Raw genomic sequence first — 14,141 nt, forward strand, 5'->3', positions numbered from 1 at the left:
ACACTTGACCCAGCTGTGCCATGGCCAGTCCCACCTTCCAGTAGAGAGCAGTGCCAGCCCCCCTGGCTCTCGTCAGACCGTGCTCCATATGGATATCTGGCCTATATTGCACAGAGCACCTCAGAAGGTAAATCTGAGACTGCAAGAGAAATGTGGACTGATACAAGCACTCGGTGCCTGCAAAAAGTTTTCTCATTCACCACGGTGAGCTTGCACGGCTGAAGCACAGGGTGGGGAATGCTGCCTGAAGGGTTAAATCAGTGGGCAAGAGGAGAACTGGGCCTTGCTGCCCTACGGTGACCTCAGCTCTGCTCCCTCCTCTAACGATAAGTGCTCCCTACGCTGAGGGAAAGACTTCTTCTCTGCTTTATGCGGCATTTCAGCTCGACTGCTCTGCCCAAGTAAGCGAAGCCTCAGGAAAGGCAGGCAAGGAGAGGCTTTCTAAAAATACATCCTCCGCATTGAACTGAGTCATTTCGTGGCTGTTTTATTTCCTAGACGTAAGAACTTGGAACAAGGATTAATATACACATAAGCATTTGAAGATGTTGTTAAAAATGACAGGGGAAACCATCAATGACAGAAGCAACTGCTGATTCTATGAGTTCTGCTAACTGTGCCTCATAGTCTTGGTACATGAGCTCCTTATAGGTATTACGTAGACACAGGAAACCTACGTAAACAGACTGAAACAGTTGCTGTCCATTGAAGTTGCATGTCTGGAGTTAGAAGAGATTTTCCTACGTCTGTAAAGAGACTACAGCCAAAGGACTTTTCCTGAAATCTGGTGATATGATAAAGCATTACGAATTGTGCAGAATCTACAGAAACCATAGCCAGGTGCTATGGGTGCTGGATACAGCCACAGAGATAAGCTACACTGCAGACCTATCTGCAGATGGCTGACATTAGGCTTCTAGTGGAGGCATTGCAATGCCTGAAGGTAGACACCCGGTTGCAATTCAGAAGACCTAAGCTAACTGCTCAGGCTCCTGGTGCAGGCAGGGCAGAGATGAGAGCTGAAGGATCAGCCCCATCTTGCCCCACAAGTGGTTTTTAAAGCTAAATGATGGCATAAGCTACATGCTTATTCCTTGGCCTCCCTGCTAAGAACATTTTTACTATTGTTACTTATTATCGGTATTATTTCCATACAGATCAGGATTTTGTTATAAGAATTATACAAACACAGAAAAAAACGCCACCATGCTTCTCCCAAGGATGTCACAGTCTAAGGAAAAGACAAGGTGAAAGCCATCCATCTAGAGGAGGGCGAGGAAACAACAAGGCAGCGTTGCCAGCACGCCAGCTGAAGAGACCAACAGGTTGGTTAATGTCAAGGTTATCACTGACACTAAAGCATCTTGATCTGGTCAGATCGAAAACATAAGAATAAGACAGTTAATACCATACAACAGATAGGTGAGTATTAAGCTTTGAAGCTCCTTGAAAGTAAAACCAGAGTGGCTTAGCTTTGGTGCTATAAAAGATGCAGAGAAGGCAGCAAGGGAGGAGGAATCACAGCGTAGATAAATGACCTTTACCGTAAAAATATGAGTGGATGTAGTAGGACAGAAAAGCACTGGAAAATTGCTACAGTGCAAGAAGGGAGCACTTGGATGAATGCTTTGTTAGGAGAATGGCTAGGAAAGGCTGTATCTTATCAGCAGTTACGCAGAAGCCAAGACATAATATTTTAAGTAGAGGAGTACCGCTGAGACCACTGATGGGTAACCAAGGGCAAGGATAAGGTACCATTTTTGAGACTTAACCTGATGAAAGACATCGGGAAGTAGCGTCACTTGAGTGAAGCAGGTATAAATTCAGTTGATGGAAAGCCAGAACACCATTTAAAAGCAGTACTCCATAACATGATTTTAAATGGTGCATTCAGCAAGCTATGAAGCAAGAAAGGAACACAGCACCATCACCACTGAAGTAAGCTTGTATTAGGTAACAAAAGAGTGAGGGAGAACAAAATGTTAAGGGGAGGAGTGACAGACAAGGTGACTCTCAGGAGATACGACAGGATGGAGTCAGAAGAAAAGTACAGCCCAGTAAGAGTGCTGATTTCGTGGAAACCACGAACCTCAATTTCCAGAGTAGACCTCAGACAGACCCTATTCCAGACAGTTACTGCTGTAAATAAAATACAGCAGACTGGATCCACATGCATGTACTTATGCAAATATTTGCTACCACTCTGATCAAAGTTATTAGGTGATAATGTTCGGCCATGCGAACTGGCCTTGAACAGCATTTATTAAGGTGTTCCACTACTACAGCTATTGCTAAAGACCAGTACACCAAACTGCGCTGGCAATCAACCTTGAACCTTTGCGCAGAGGACTACCGGTAAGAACATACAGAAAATAATGTATCTGGAGCATGCCAAATAAAACACGTGTGCAACTATCACCAGCACCTTAGAACCATTATTACAATATATGTATTGTCAAAACATGCTGGGCAAGAAGTAGTAGCTGAGGAAATATAGAATTTTCACTCCTTGTTATGCTTATCTGGGGGATAATTGCAATATTTTTGAAGCAGGTGTTTTTCACAAGTTAACAGCCTTTTCTTCAAGTTCCTAGCTTCAGTGTAAACCAGATTGTTTTGTAATGAATATATGGTAAGCATACAAAAAAGAAAGGAAAAATTGGGTGCCACATATATAGATGAAAATAATTTATGTCACAGTCTGAAAAATAAAATATTAAATTGTACCACCAAAGACTATATGAAAACAAAATTTAAAAAAAGTTTAAAGTCCTATTTTAAGAGTGACAGAGAGCCAGAGTGAAAGTCAGTTCACAGATTTAGAAGCCTATCTGTAGGTGTCGATACGTGAACTAGGTTTCAAAAATCCTCATATAGCCAGTGGAGATCTGGTCAGCATGTGTCGACAGCAGAACACCAGCAGCTGCCAAAGCATGCATGACTACTTTAGGGTAAACCAAATAAATTTCTAAATTGAAATGATGGCATGAAGAAGTGGTTTGACTCATTTGTCCCCACACAGGTGTCTAGAGCCATTTGAGATGCCCTGTGGTATCCTATGTAATCTCTAGGCTCCCTTCACACAGGCATGTGGATCCCATAAATCAAGTGTCAAATCTCTCGACTTCATGGAGTCTGCAGAAATTGAAAAGCTTCTGGGATGTGACTGTAGAATAGCCTGATCACACCCTAAACCTCCACCAGACTGCACGGGAGCTGGGCATCTTGCTCACATGTAAATCTGTACAGGTAGGTACTAACATCTAAGTGTCCTAATCTTTGAACTGAATCCCATTATCAGGGATTTGATGACTGCCAAAGAAATGCAGGCGTTGGATTCAGTTTTGGTTATTGGCTTTTAGAGCAGATTTTGAGTTCTACCAGAACCAGACAGCTATCAATCATATAAAATAATAAACCCATCATAGAGACTTTTGCTCTCAATTACCTTCTGAAAGGAGATCCTGGACAGACAATGTCTTGGTTTAGGCACTGTATCATGTAATTTATGGATAAGCCAAGGGAGTCAAGACTGCACAGATCTGGAAAAACACTTTGGCCAACAACTTTTGTGGAAAAAACCACGAATTGTAGTCAATCACAACAATCATATAGGGTTTGTATTTCCTGAATTGCTTGGATTGGAAATAAGCAAATGAATTCTTTCCTTTCATTGTATTCAAAATGACACATTCCTGGTTTTCTTCCCATTTAAAAAATTCTTTCATTTCAAAATTACTTCAAGTTAAAGGCTCAAAAGATGGAAAGCATAGCACTTTGCTTCATTTGATCTATACTGGCTGTCAAAATGTTTTGGTTTGCTGAAGATTCTGATATATTTAACTTAGGCCAGATCTGCTAAATGGCTATCCAACTCTTTCTGAATTATTTTCATAGCTTCCCTACTAACTAAAACTTCTGTTTTTCCCATTTTAAATATAGAACTGTTAACTTTCTCCTACCATGCATTAATATATTGAAATCTATGTAGAATTATATAGCATTTTCTTCTGAAAACATTTACCAGCCACTACTCTGGAATTCTTACGTAGCGAAAATTCCCCAAGACACTTGGCATTGGTTTGCTTCCCGTTTTGTTAACATCAGTAGGAACTTAATCTAAAACTTCCACCATAAGCAGAGAAACCAACGTGTACTGCTCTTGAAAGTCTCCTCTATAACTTGTACTATATGGACAGAAAGTGGCTTTGTATATTTCTATTAACTTGAAATCACAGAGGAGACATATCAGGGCAGATTCCAAGAATTATTTTTTATCTATTGCTATATACACAAATACCTTCTCTTCTCCAGGCTAAACAACCCCAGCTCTCTCAGCCTGTCCTCACAGGAGAGGTGTTCCAGCCCTCTGATCATTTTTGTAGCTCTCCCCTGGACCCGCTCCCACAAGTCCATGACTTTCCTGTGCTGAGGGCTCCAGAGCTGGATGCAGCACTCCAGGTGGGGTCTCACCAGAGCTGAGCAGAGGGGGACAATCACCTCCCTCAACCTGCTGGCCATGCTTCTTGTGAAATACCTTCTTGTTCACACCGTTTGGCCTTCCGGGCTGTGAGCGCACATTCGCGGCTCACGTCCAGCTTTGCATCCACCAGTACCCCAAGTCCTTCTCCTCAGGGCTGCTCTCAACCCCTTCATCCCACAGCCTCTGCTGATACCAGGGGCTGCCCTGACCCAGGTGCAGGACCTTGCACTTGGCCTTGCTGAACTTCAGGAGGTTCACATGGGCCCACTTCCTGAGCTTGTCCAGGTCCCTCCGGATGGCATCCTGTCCCTCAGGCATGTCAACTGCACCACTCAGCTTGGTGTCATCTGCAAACTTGCTGAGGGTGCACTCGATCCCACTGTCTATGTCATTGATGAAGATATTAAACAATGCTGGTCCCAGTATGGACCCCTGAGGGACACCACTTGGCACTGATACCCATCTGCACATTGAGCTGCTGTCCACTGCTTTCTGGATGAGAAAATCCAGCCAATACCTTATGAACCTAAAGTCCACTCATGAAATCCATATGTCTCCAATTTAAAGAAAACAATATGGGGGACTGTGTCAAAGGCCTCACAGAAGTCTAGATAGATGACATCTGTAGCTCTTCCCTTGTCCACTGATGTAGTCATTCCAACACATTCCAACATTGGGTTGGTCAGGCAAGACTTGCCCTTAGTGAAGCTGAATTCGTTACCTCATACTCCATGTTTCCCACCTGCAACTCCACAGATTTCCTGTACTGCCATGGGTTTAAATGCAAACTGATCCATTTATCCCTTACTAAGTCTGGAGAGCAGGGCAAAAGAACCCCAGGGTACAGATGAACCCTACAGATGTAGCTTTCAACCTAAATTATGCCACAATTCATCCCTCCTCTTTTATCCCAGTCTTGGTACTGCAGCAGGGAAGTGAGAGCTTCAAGGGACTGGTGCAGTGCTCATAGGAAGAGGTTCATAAGCAGAGTCACTTCTTGCTGCTGGAGCTTATTTTTGATTGTTTTCCTTTTAACTTCCTCATCTAGAAAATGCTATCGGCTCACAGAATGAGAACAAACTCCTGCTGACTTCTGCAGCAATCGTCTGTTCTGCTTTAGGAAACAGAAAAACATGAAAAAAATAGAAGCAGCAATGGAAAGGGGAAGTTCTCCCACAGCTACGTTGCAACATGCTCAGTCTTTGGCATGTCACGGGTTGATAGATTTGCTGCAATGACAGCTAAAATCCCATTACTGGGACGAAACTATGGGAGCTGACGATACTACTGCTAAAGTGCTTTAGAACTTAGGTTGAAGGTGGTAATCATCCACTTAGTAAAAAATGTTGAGGAGAGAGGCACATTCTAGCATGCAAAAGACAGAAGAGCAATGGGGAAAAAAGAAGTCCATAATAACATATTGCTGTAAGAAGCAGCCACCATGCCTCTCATGCTAACCAAGGTCCTCTGTTGTTACCATTCACTTCTTATGTCCACTACACTGTGTTCAGTTTTTTAGCTCACTGAGTAAGGGAATGGGTGCATGCTTCCAGTGCAAATCTTGCCTTTTTCCTCTATCTATGGATTAAAGGACTTCACTCTGAGCAGAGCAGGGCAGAGAAACATCCAGACACCAATACCTTCAGAGTAGCAGCAACAGAGAAGCAACACAAAAGAGATTCAAGGTCTTTAATATGAAAAATCAAGCTTAGCTATGGCAAAAAGAGGAAGTGCAAAGAGTGTGTAGAAAGAAGAACTCATTAGCGACGTTTGCATGAAACGTGACAATATTCCACTGAGTTGAAAAAGAGTGGTTTTTCTTTCTTCCACTTTTATACATCTTCCAAACAATTTCCTGAAGATGCACAAAAATCTGGGTCTCAGAAAGAAGGTGAATCGTTGGGATACAGACTATTATGATCTATCCTCAAGAAAGTAAATTTTTCAGCAGAAAAGAAACTGCTACATGATCAGCATAATTAGCCACCCAAGAAACTCCCTACTCAAGCAGAATCATTAGCTGCAGAAGACCAAATAAAATGGATGAGGTACAACATAATAGATGAGAACCTGAGAGTACAGAATGAAAATATGTTGTTAGAAGACTCGCTCGGCTTCAGTGACATACTCAAGTAGGCAAGAATACAAAAAAAGCGTGGCATTTATGAAAGACGGGCACCCACTGGCATGGGAACTGTAGATGCAAGCTCTGCAAGTGCTATGATAGCTGGAGTAAGGCGGCAGTGTCTTCTTTTGTCACATCTATTGAAGCTTTTCTAGCAGAAACACTTGATACAGATTACAATCTGTTCCTCCCTCAGAATAACATGATAAAGGAGAAAAAATCTCCCCCTAATCATTTGCTGTGACCAACTTACACAGTTTGTAATCCACTGCTCTACGTAAAGGCAAACCAGAAGGGAGAACTGGGCTCTAGTGGTATTAGCAGCTGCTTCTCAATTGCTTAACAAGCATTCAAACCTGTCCTTCAAACCTCCAGTGTACTCAGGCTACTTTTTGAAGCCTAACACTTTCTTTTTGTTATACATTTATTGGCAGAATCTACATCCATTTTTCACTCCAGGAATTTAGACAAAACACCACATCCTGAACAAACCATACTATAGTTCGTTCTTGAAGATTGGTCCGATTTCATCAGACCATCAGCTCTGGCAACCCCTGCTTTGTTTTATCTATAAAATCTTAATCCAAATAAATTTTTCCTATCTGATAGTATAGTTACAGGTTGTTTGGTTTTTTTATCTTGTCTTGCAAGAATTAAAATATCCTTATAACTGTAGACAAGTTCTCTATAACAATGCTACTGCTACTACACAAAATTTCAAGTTCTTCTGAATATATTACAAAAATCTGTATTATCGACTATCATATTGTTACTCTATGGAAAAGAGACTGACCTGTTCATAGAAGAGTAGACTTAAGTCTATTAGCAGAATGTAGCTTTTCTCTATAATAAAGATATCTCACTATTGTAACAGCATTTAACATTAGTTACTGTGCTTGTAACAAGACAGCAGTGCTATCTGAGCTTGCATATGCTACTATTCTAAGAAAATTCATAAAATCAAATGCGTGTTTGTTGGTGGCCTTGGCCATGACTAAAGGCTATTTGGAAATCACCAGCTCCAGGTCACCTCTACCTTCTCTGCTTGCGCAGTCGATTGGGTAATAAAACCTATACAGACAACTAAGGCAAACAGACCTTGCCAGGTTGACATGTTCTGACTTTTTATGGGTTCAGCTAAACTGCTACTTCAAAAGAGAAAGAAAGAGAAAACAAATAATTTTTCTTCCGTACAGTTTCTCTACACCAAAGCTACACATTATATCCATCAGTGCATCAACTTGGAGATCCATGGGAATGATACTACAATATCATCCAAGGAACTAGGAACTAAGATTTGTTCGGGTACTAGGAGCTAGAATTGGAGAAACCAATAATGTAGTCATTAAACTGATTTTATTGCTTCGAAGTTTTACTGCAGTACGGCCTGAAGATTGCAACTAGAACTAGGCAGCCATATTTTTAGGGGTTGCAGACACATTGAGACATGGAACCAGCCACAAAAAGCTTAGGATTTGAGCATTAAAAGTTAATTATTCTCATGTGTACCTACAGGCAGGCCAAGTCTCCTCCAGGGAGTTGCTTCGGAAGAAGGCAGGTATTAAGTATTGCAGGCTCAAGCCTCTGACACAGAACTTAAAGAGATTTTCTGTACACATATGAGATCATGTTTATCTGAGCAAATAACAAGTAAAAACTTCTGTGTGGAAGAGGTCAGTGCAGATTAGAGGAGACACATGGAGAATCAAAGTTGTTCCAAAATAATTTCAAGGTTCTAGTTTTCTCACCTGACCTACTCTACATCTTTTACCATATGTGCAACCTAAGTTTTATTTCTTAATTTGGGCCATGAGATACTATAAAAATCCACAAAACTCAGACAGAACTATATTCTGAAGGCTGAGCTCTGTAACAACAGGATTACAAAAAGCACAAGCAAAGTAAACCTCATATATTATTGGAAGTCCCTTGGGGGGTTGTCAAAAGAATTGTCAGATTTAGATGTAAAACATCAAAACACTGGAGAACTCTGTGCAGCCTGGAACACACAATGACTAACCACACTTTATTTGCTAATAAACTAAGCAAATAATAATAATAATTAAAAAAGTAAAATTCTTGCCATAGTGACGTTTTGACCTAAGGAAGGAAAGCTGCCCTCAGGAGAACTCCACAGGGCTGGAATCCTTGGCTAGAAATTATCTGCCAACACCATAAGCTTCCCAGAAGGGATACAGGGAATACACCAAAATATTGATTGTCTAATTTGTTTTGTTTGTGGCACATGTATTAAACCATATGAAATAGAAGCAGGGCAAACACAATATTTGTAAATGACATGGTGAGAAGACAAGACAATCCAAACTTGCTTAACATACCCAGGTTAAGTGTTAGTTCTGTGTATCTTGGGGCCTTATGCTGAAGACACTGAACGAAGAGAGGTATTGAAGGAAAGCGGAAGACTTTAAGTTTGCCTTTTGTAACAGACTCTTGCGAACCACAATAATTGTCTGCAAAACCTGACATAATGCAGGCACTATTCTCCTGAACTGACCATCAGAGACAATAACTAGCAGACAGGAATGAAGGAAAGCAGGTGTCAGAAGCCCAGCAGCCCGGAGTGCCACCGCTGATCCTGCTAACGGCCTCTCACAGAGCAGCGACTATTTCGGCTGGGATGTGTTAAAAGTCCCGACTAAACAAGCATCCTCTCCTGCCTACGTTTGCTGAGAGTGGCTGTTCTGCCTCCTAAGCCCAAATTGCCTTGAGGTTTGCCAGACTGACACATCCATCTGTCCCCTCTCCTTTGTTTATTTTGCTCCGTTCATTTAAGTAATTGCTTTAGAGAGGGGAAATTATGGATGATGGAGATCCAGACAGAAACCTGGAAGCTGAGTTGCACTACATTTGAAAGAAAAAAACCCAACCATACCCTTTGAAAGATTACTCTGCTAAAATCAACACCTTAAATAACCATAATGCAAAGAATCTTTCGTTTCCGATTTTCCCTTGTCCAACTGACAGACATGTTTAATGTACAGTGGGCAGGATAGAAACGTTAGGGGAATCTCCCTCAGGCATATCCCCAATAATAGGGCTTAGCCTTCCAGTAACGGTGGTTAGGACTGATGCCAGACCTATCTGTTAAGTCTAGGTGAAACCTAGAATGTTTCCAGGCCTTTGTGTTTTATTTTTGGTTCTGCCATGGTGGATCGTTAGCGTCTATCTGAAAACCAGCTTTGAGTACAGTGAGGTCAGGAACAGTTAGCTCTGCCCTTGCAAACCAACTGCACAGTTTATTTTTACCATTTCACAAAGAGCAGAGGGAAGACCACCTTCAAAATAGTTACAATCAAATTAGAACGGCCACTTTCCCTTTTTGTGGATGAAAAGACAAAACTTAAATATGCATATACAACTCAGTGGTACATCTGAACTTTCCCAGCGTTGGGATTTAAGATATGATTTAGGTTCATTTTTTTTTTTTTTCCCTCTGAACAAATCCTTTTAAGGTTTAATCATCTGATCTCTCCAAATGAAGCATTCACTCCTTTCACGCAGTCCAAATTCTGGCTTATAATATTTTGAGTGATGGCCAAGGTTACCAAGCAGTTCCAAGTGGGTCTAAGATCTGTGTCTGTTTCCAGGAAAAACAGCATTTGGGAATACTCCTTAGAAAACCAAAAGAATTATTAGGCTATAAAGAACAGAAGTAAATAGTGAAACACATTTTAACATAATCATCTGCCTATATCCACTTACGCTCCCTCTTCTGCCTGCTTTTAATTATTCCTTTTAGACTAGAGGATTTAGGCACTGCTACGGGAAATAGCACTGCATTAATAAAAATAGGCAGGAATATAATTTTATAGTTAAAAGTTGAAAGCATACACGACATTAAAAACAAAAGAAGAAAAAGAAAAAAGATAAAAAAGTGGAAACAAGCATTCATATGTATCAAGGTACTCATTCATGGACACGAAGTGGTAGCGCTATTCTGTATTCAGAGCCAAAGTCTTCTCTTTTGAATATTTCTCAAATTCTTTTAACAAGAACCAGCTTGCTAAAAGAATTATCCAAATTGCAAGTAGAAATAAATACCTTATCTAAGTTCTTCTCTATTAACTGCAGACTTTCCAAAAAAATAGCACTTAGATTTTGACATTCAGGCAGATCTTTATTGTAAAATCTAATTTAAAATGGATTAACGAAATCGGCACAAAAGACTGTAAGGACATTTACATTGTGAACACCAGATTAAGGTATGATTTAATTTAACTTGATTATGAATAGCTGCAAGATATGCAGAAATGAATTCTGTTTACTAAAATGGAACATTTGTCTCAGGTTTGCACAACGCCAGCACGAAAGTTCTGAGGCTTCCATTGGTCCAAAACAGTGCAGACAGGTATTAACACAAAAAAGTTAATTAAAATTTAATTTGGAAATCAGAAAATCTGTTTTTTCCTCAAAGTGTAATTATTTGGTAATTTTTAGGATAGAGCTAGTAAACACTATGAATTCTTTTTCTTTTACTAGAATAGACAATTAAAATTTTTATATCAGCACCTAGTAAGACACTTAAAAATTCCATGAAATAAATACCAGCTTCACAGCCCTGCATAAGTAATCCCTCCTATTCAAACTTCAGCTCAAAGCATCATATAGGAAAAATCACTCCTGGGTATTTCCATTTGGGAGTACCTGCTCCTTATTATTTAAATGGTCTAAGAGTTCACCATATTAATTTTGATTGAGGTAGGCTTTATAGAGTAAAATAGTAGCTTTTTCAGAATAACTCCCTAAAGGATTTTTTTTTAATTCCACAGTTAAGAACGTCTTGCTCAGTTTACCTTAATGCAGTTTGGAATAATCCATCTGCCTCCTCACACCCCAGAAAAAGAGCCCACATATGTAGCTTATAGATTACATATTTAACGCAAGAGCAGATAGCTCCCAGCAAACAGAAAAGAACCGGACATCCTCCCCACTTCTGTTTTAGATGATAAACTTTTAAAACGTGGCTTCTTTCCATTAACATTCAGATGTGCTGCCAGAGAGCTCTTCAATTACAGACAGAACAAGACCATTACTGAAGGAGGAAAGTTGCAAGTAAGGACTGTAAGAAGGTGACTTCTGGCCTGTAATCTGAGTTCTGTTAATCATCTCTTTGAAATTCAGCAGACTTTTTTTAGACTGTCTCTGATGTCTGAAAATATTGAAGATTTACAGTGAGGTACCTAACATTTCCAGCCTTCAAATATGAAACACACAGCAGAATTTATTAATTGTAATTATGACTGGACAAAGGCAAAGTAAATTGCTTTCTGACAACTAAGGCTTCTTACCTACCTTGTCTCAGTAGCAAACCCCAAATTTGTTTTAATTAAAACAAATCTTACAGAAAGTCAACACAACCATCAGAGTTAAAACAGAAGACAGAGAAGCTGATTTTCAAGGTTGGTTCATTTCAGTAGTTCAACTATTTAAAAATGCATTTTAATTTCACTTTGAAAATACCTAAACTGAGTTTCCAGCTTTGTACAAGCTTCTAATTCCTGTAATGCTTTTCTCTACCAAACAGTCCTATAATTTTTGCCCCTCTATGAGGTAACTGCCTGCTGTAAATCACCTCATCTGTTTTCTTCCTGATAAGCTACCTGTTTTGAGCTCTTTGAAGGTATTTAATTCAGTATTTCCATTGACTTTTTTGGTCCCATCTCTAAAGTTCTTAAGAAGCAGGACTGTAAACAGTATCAAACTCACCAGTAAAAACACATGGATTAAAATAATCTCCCAGTCACAAAGTCAACTCTGTAAACCTCGAAGGGGTGTAAATAGTTCTGCTGCACTGTTTTACTACTGTCACCCAGCTCTCTTCCAGGGCCAGTGCTCTCCACGCTATTGGCGTCTTTCACAGTTAGTTCCAGATTTGTAACTTGACATTTCGCTGTATTAAGGATGCAATTTATCAATTTCTCTGATTACTACAGGTCTCTAAATGTTCGTCGTCGTTTCTGCCTACTGTTGTTTATTATTGCACTAATCTTTGGGTTTTCAGAGTTTATTTTCCAATAATTGATAAGCAGCTAAATAGTACCAGTCCTACTTTCAATCTCTTCAGGAACCCACTCCAACTATATCCATCCCACAGAAACACAAGCCATGAAGTCACTATTCATTATTCCAGACTCTTGCTGCTGTCTCCCCTGCCCATAGAACAGCACATGCCTACACTGAGGCCTGTCAGGCTTAATCAGCATGAGCAAGGGGAAGGTGCATCTCTGTTCTCCCTGCACAGAATAATAAAATTTAAAGATCATGAGAGCTTTAGCTTAGTGCAAGCAACTAAGTAGGAAGCTAGTAATAGCACCTCTGAGTGCTCTTCCTTGGTTCATTTAATATTGCACAGATTTTCAGCAGGGAGAGAACAGCATGAGACAGCCGTTAATATATGCTAATTGTACAAGTGTGTCCAGTAGTCTGATTAAAGCAGAATGTTTACAAACATCTCAATGTGTTGCTGGAAAAAACAAGAAAACCCAAAACCTAACAAGCCTGATTGTGTTTATCCAGAATAAATGACTACAAAGATGAGAGTAGTATCCCCCGCTCCACCCCCCCCCCCCCCCCAAAAAAAAAAACAACCAAAAAAAAAACCCCACAAGCATTCAGGTCCAGAGATTTTCTTAAGAGAAAACATTCAGTGTTGAACTATTTGGCTTTCATGTGATAAAGGATTTCTGGTAAAGACAGCATAGATGAAGTCTGAGCCTTCCATAAGCTAAATACAAGAGCAAGTGACAGGATTATTACCTGTACTTCGTGAAAGCTACGAGGAATTCCCAAGAAGCTCAGTGGCCTTGCTGTGAGGAAAGATCACCATTCTTTGCCAAGTTCCTTCATCCTTGTCTCAGTCTCCCTTCTCTCTCATAGCCAGTCTTAACTGTGTACCCACATAGGTCTGTACTCAACTGTTTTGTGCCAAAAATGCCAAGATGTTAGCTATACAAGTCAGAATTTAATGTTAATAAAAGATATGACATAAAATTATGAGATGGATGATTCTAGAGGTTTTAAAGTACAGAGAAACAGTGGAATATTTAAACATAAGCACTACATTTTCTTAGTGCTTGACAAAATAATGTCACCTACTGGCACCCCCAGTTACTCTCAGCTGCTACTGAACACTAAAATTTACCAGCTACTTGAAACAAAGAGATTGTGATAATATGCAGTTGTGTTTTTTGACATAGCAAGAGGGAAAACCCCCACAACTTAGTTAACCACTGTCCTTCGTACATCAGCACTTAATTAATAATGGTCTTCAGAAGCAATAAGCAATGTAACTCTACCTATATTCTGAACTCAAAATGCCTAAATCACAGATTGCCCAAGACAGATATCACAGTATTGACTTTGGCCTTGCATTTATATAGAGAAGTGTTAGTATATAGAATATATGCATAGTCAGTGTCCGTTCCTTTCCATTTAAGCTTAAATATTTGTTGTGCCACACAATCACTGCTTCATCACAACATAAACTGGAAAGACGATAAGTGTTGCCCATGA

Source organism: Falco cherrug, chromosome 3 (assembly GCF_023634085.1).
Source record: "Falco cherrug isolate bFalChe1 chromosome 3, bFalChe1.pri, whole genome shotgun sequence".
NCBI classification, from domain to species: Eukaryota; Metazoa; Chordata; class Aves; order Falconiformes; family Falconidae; genus Falco; species Falco cherrug.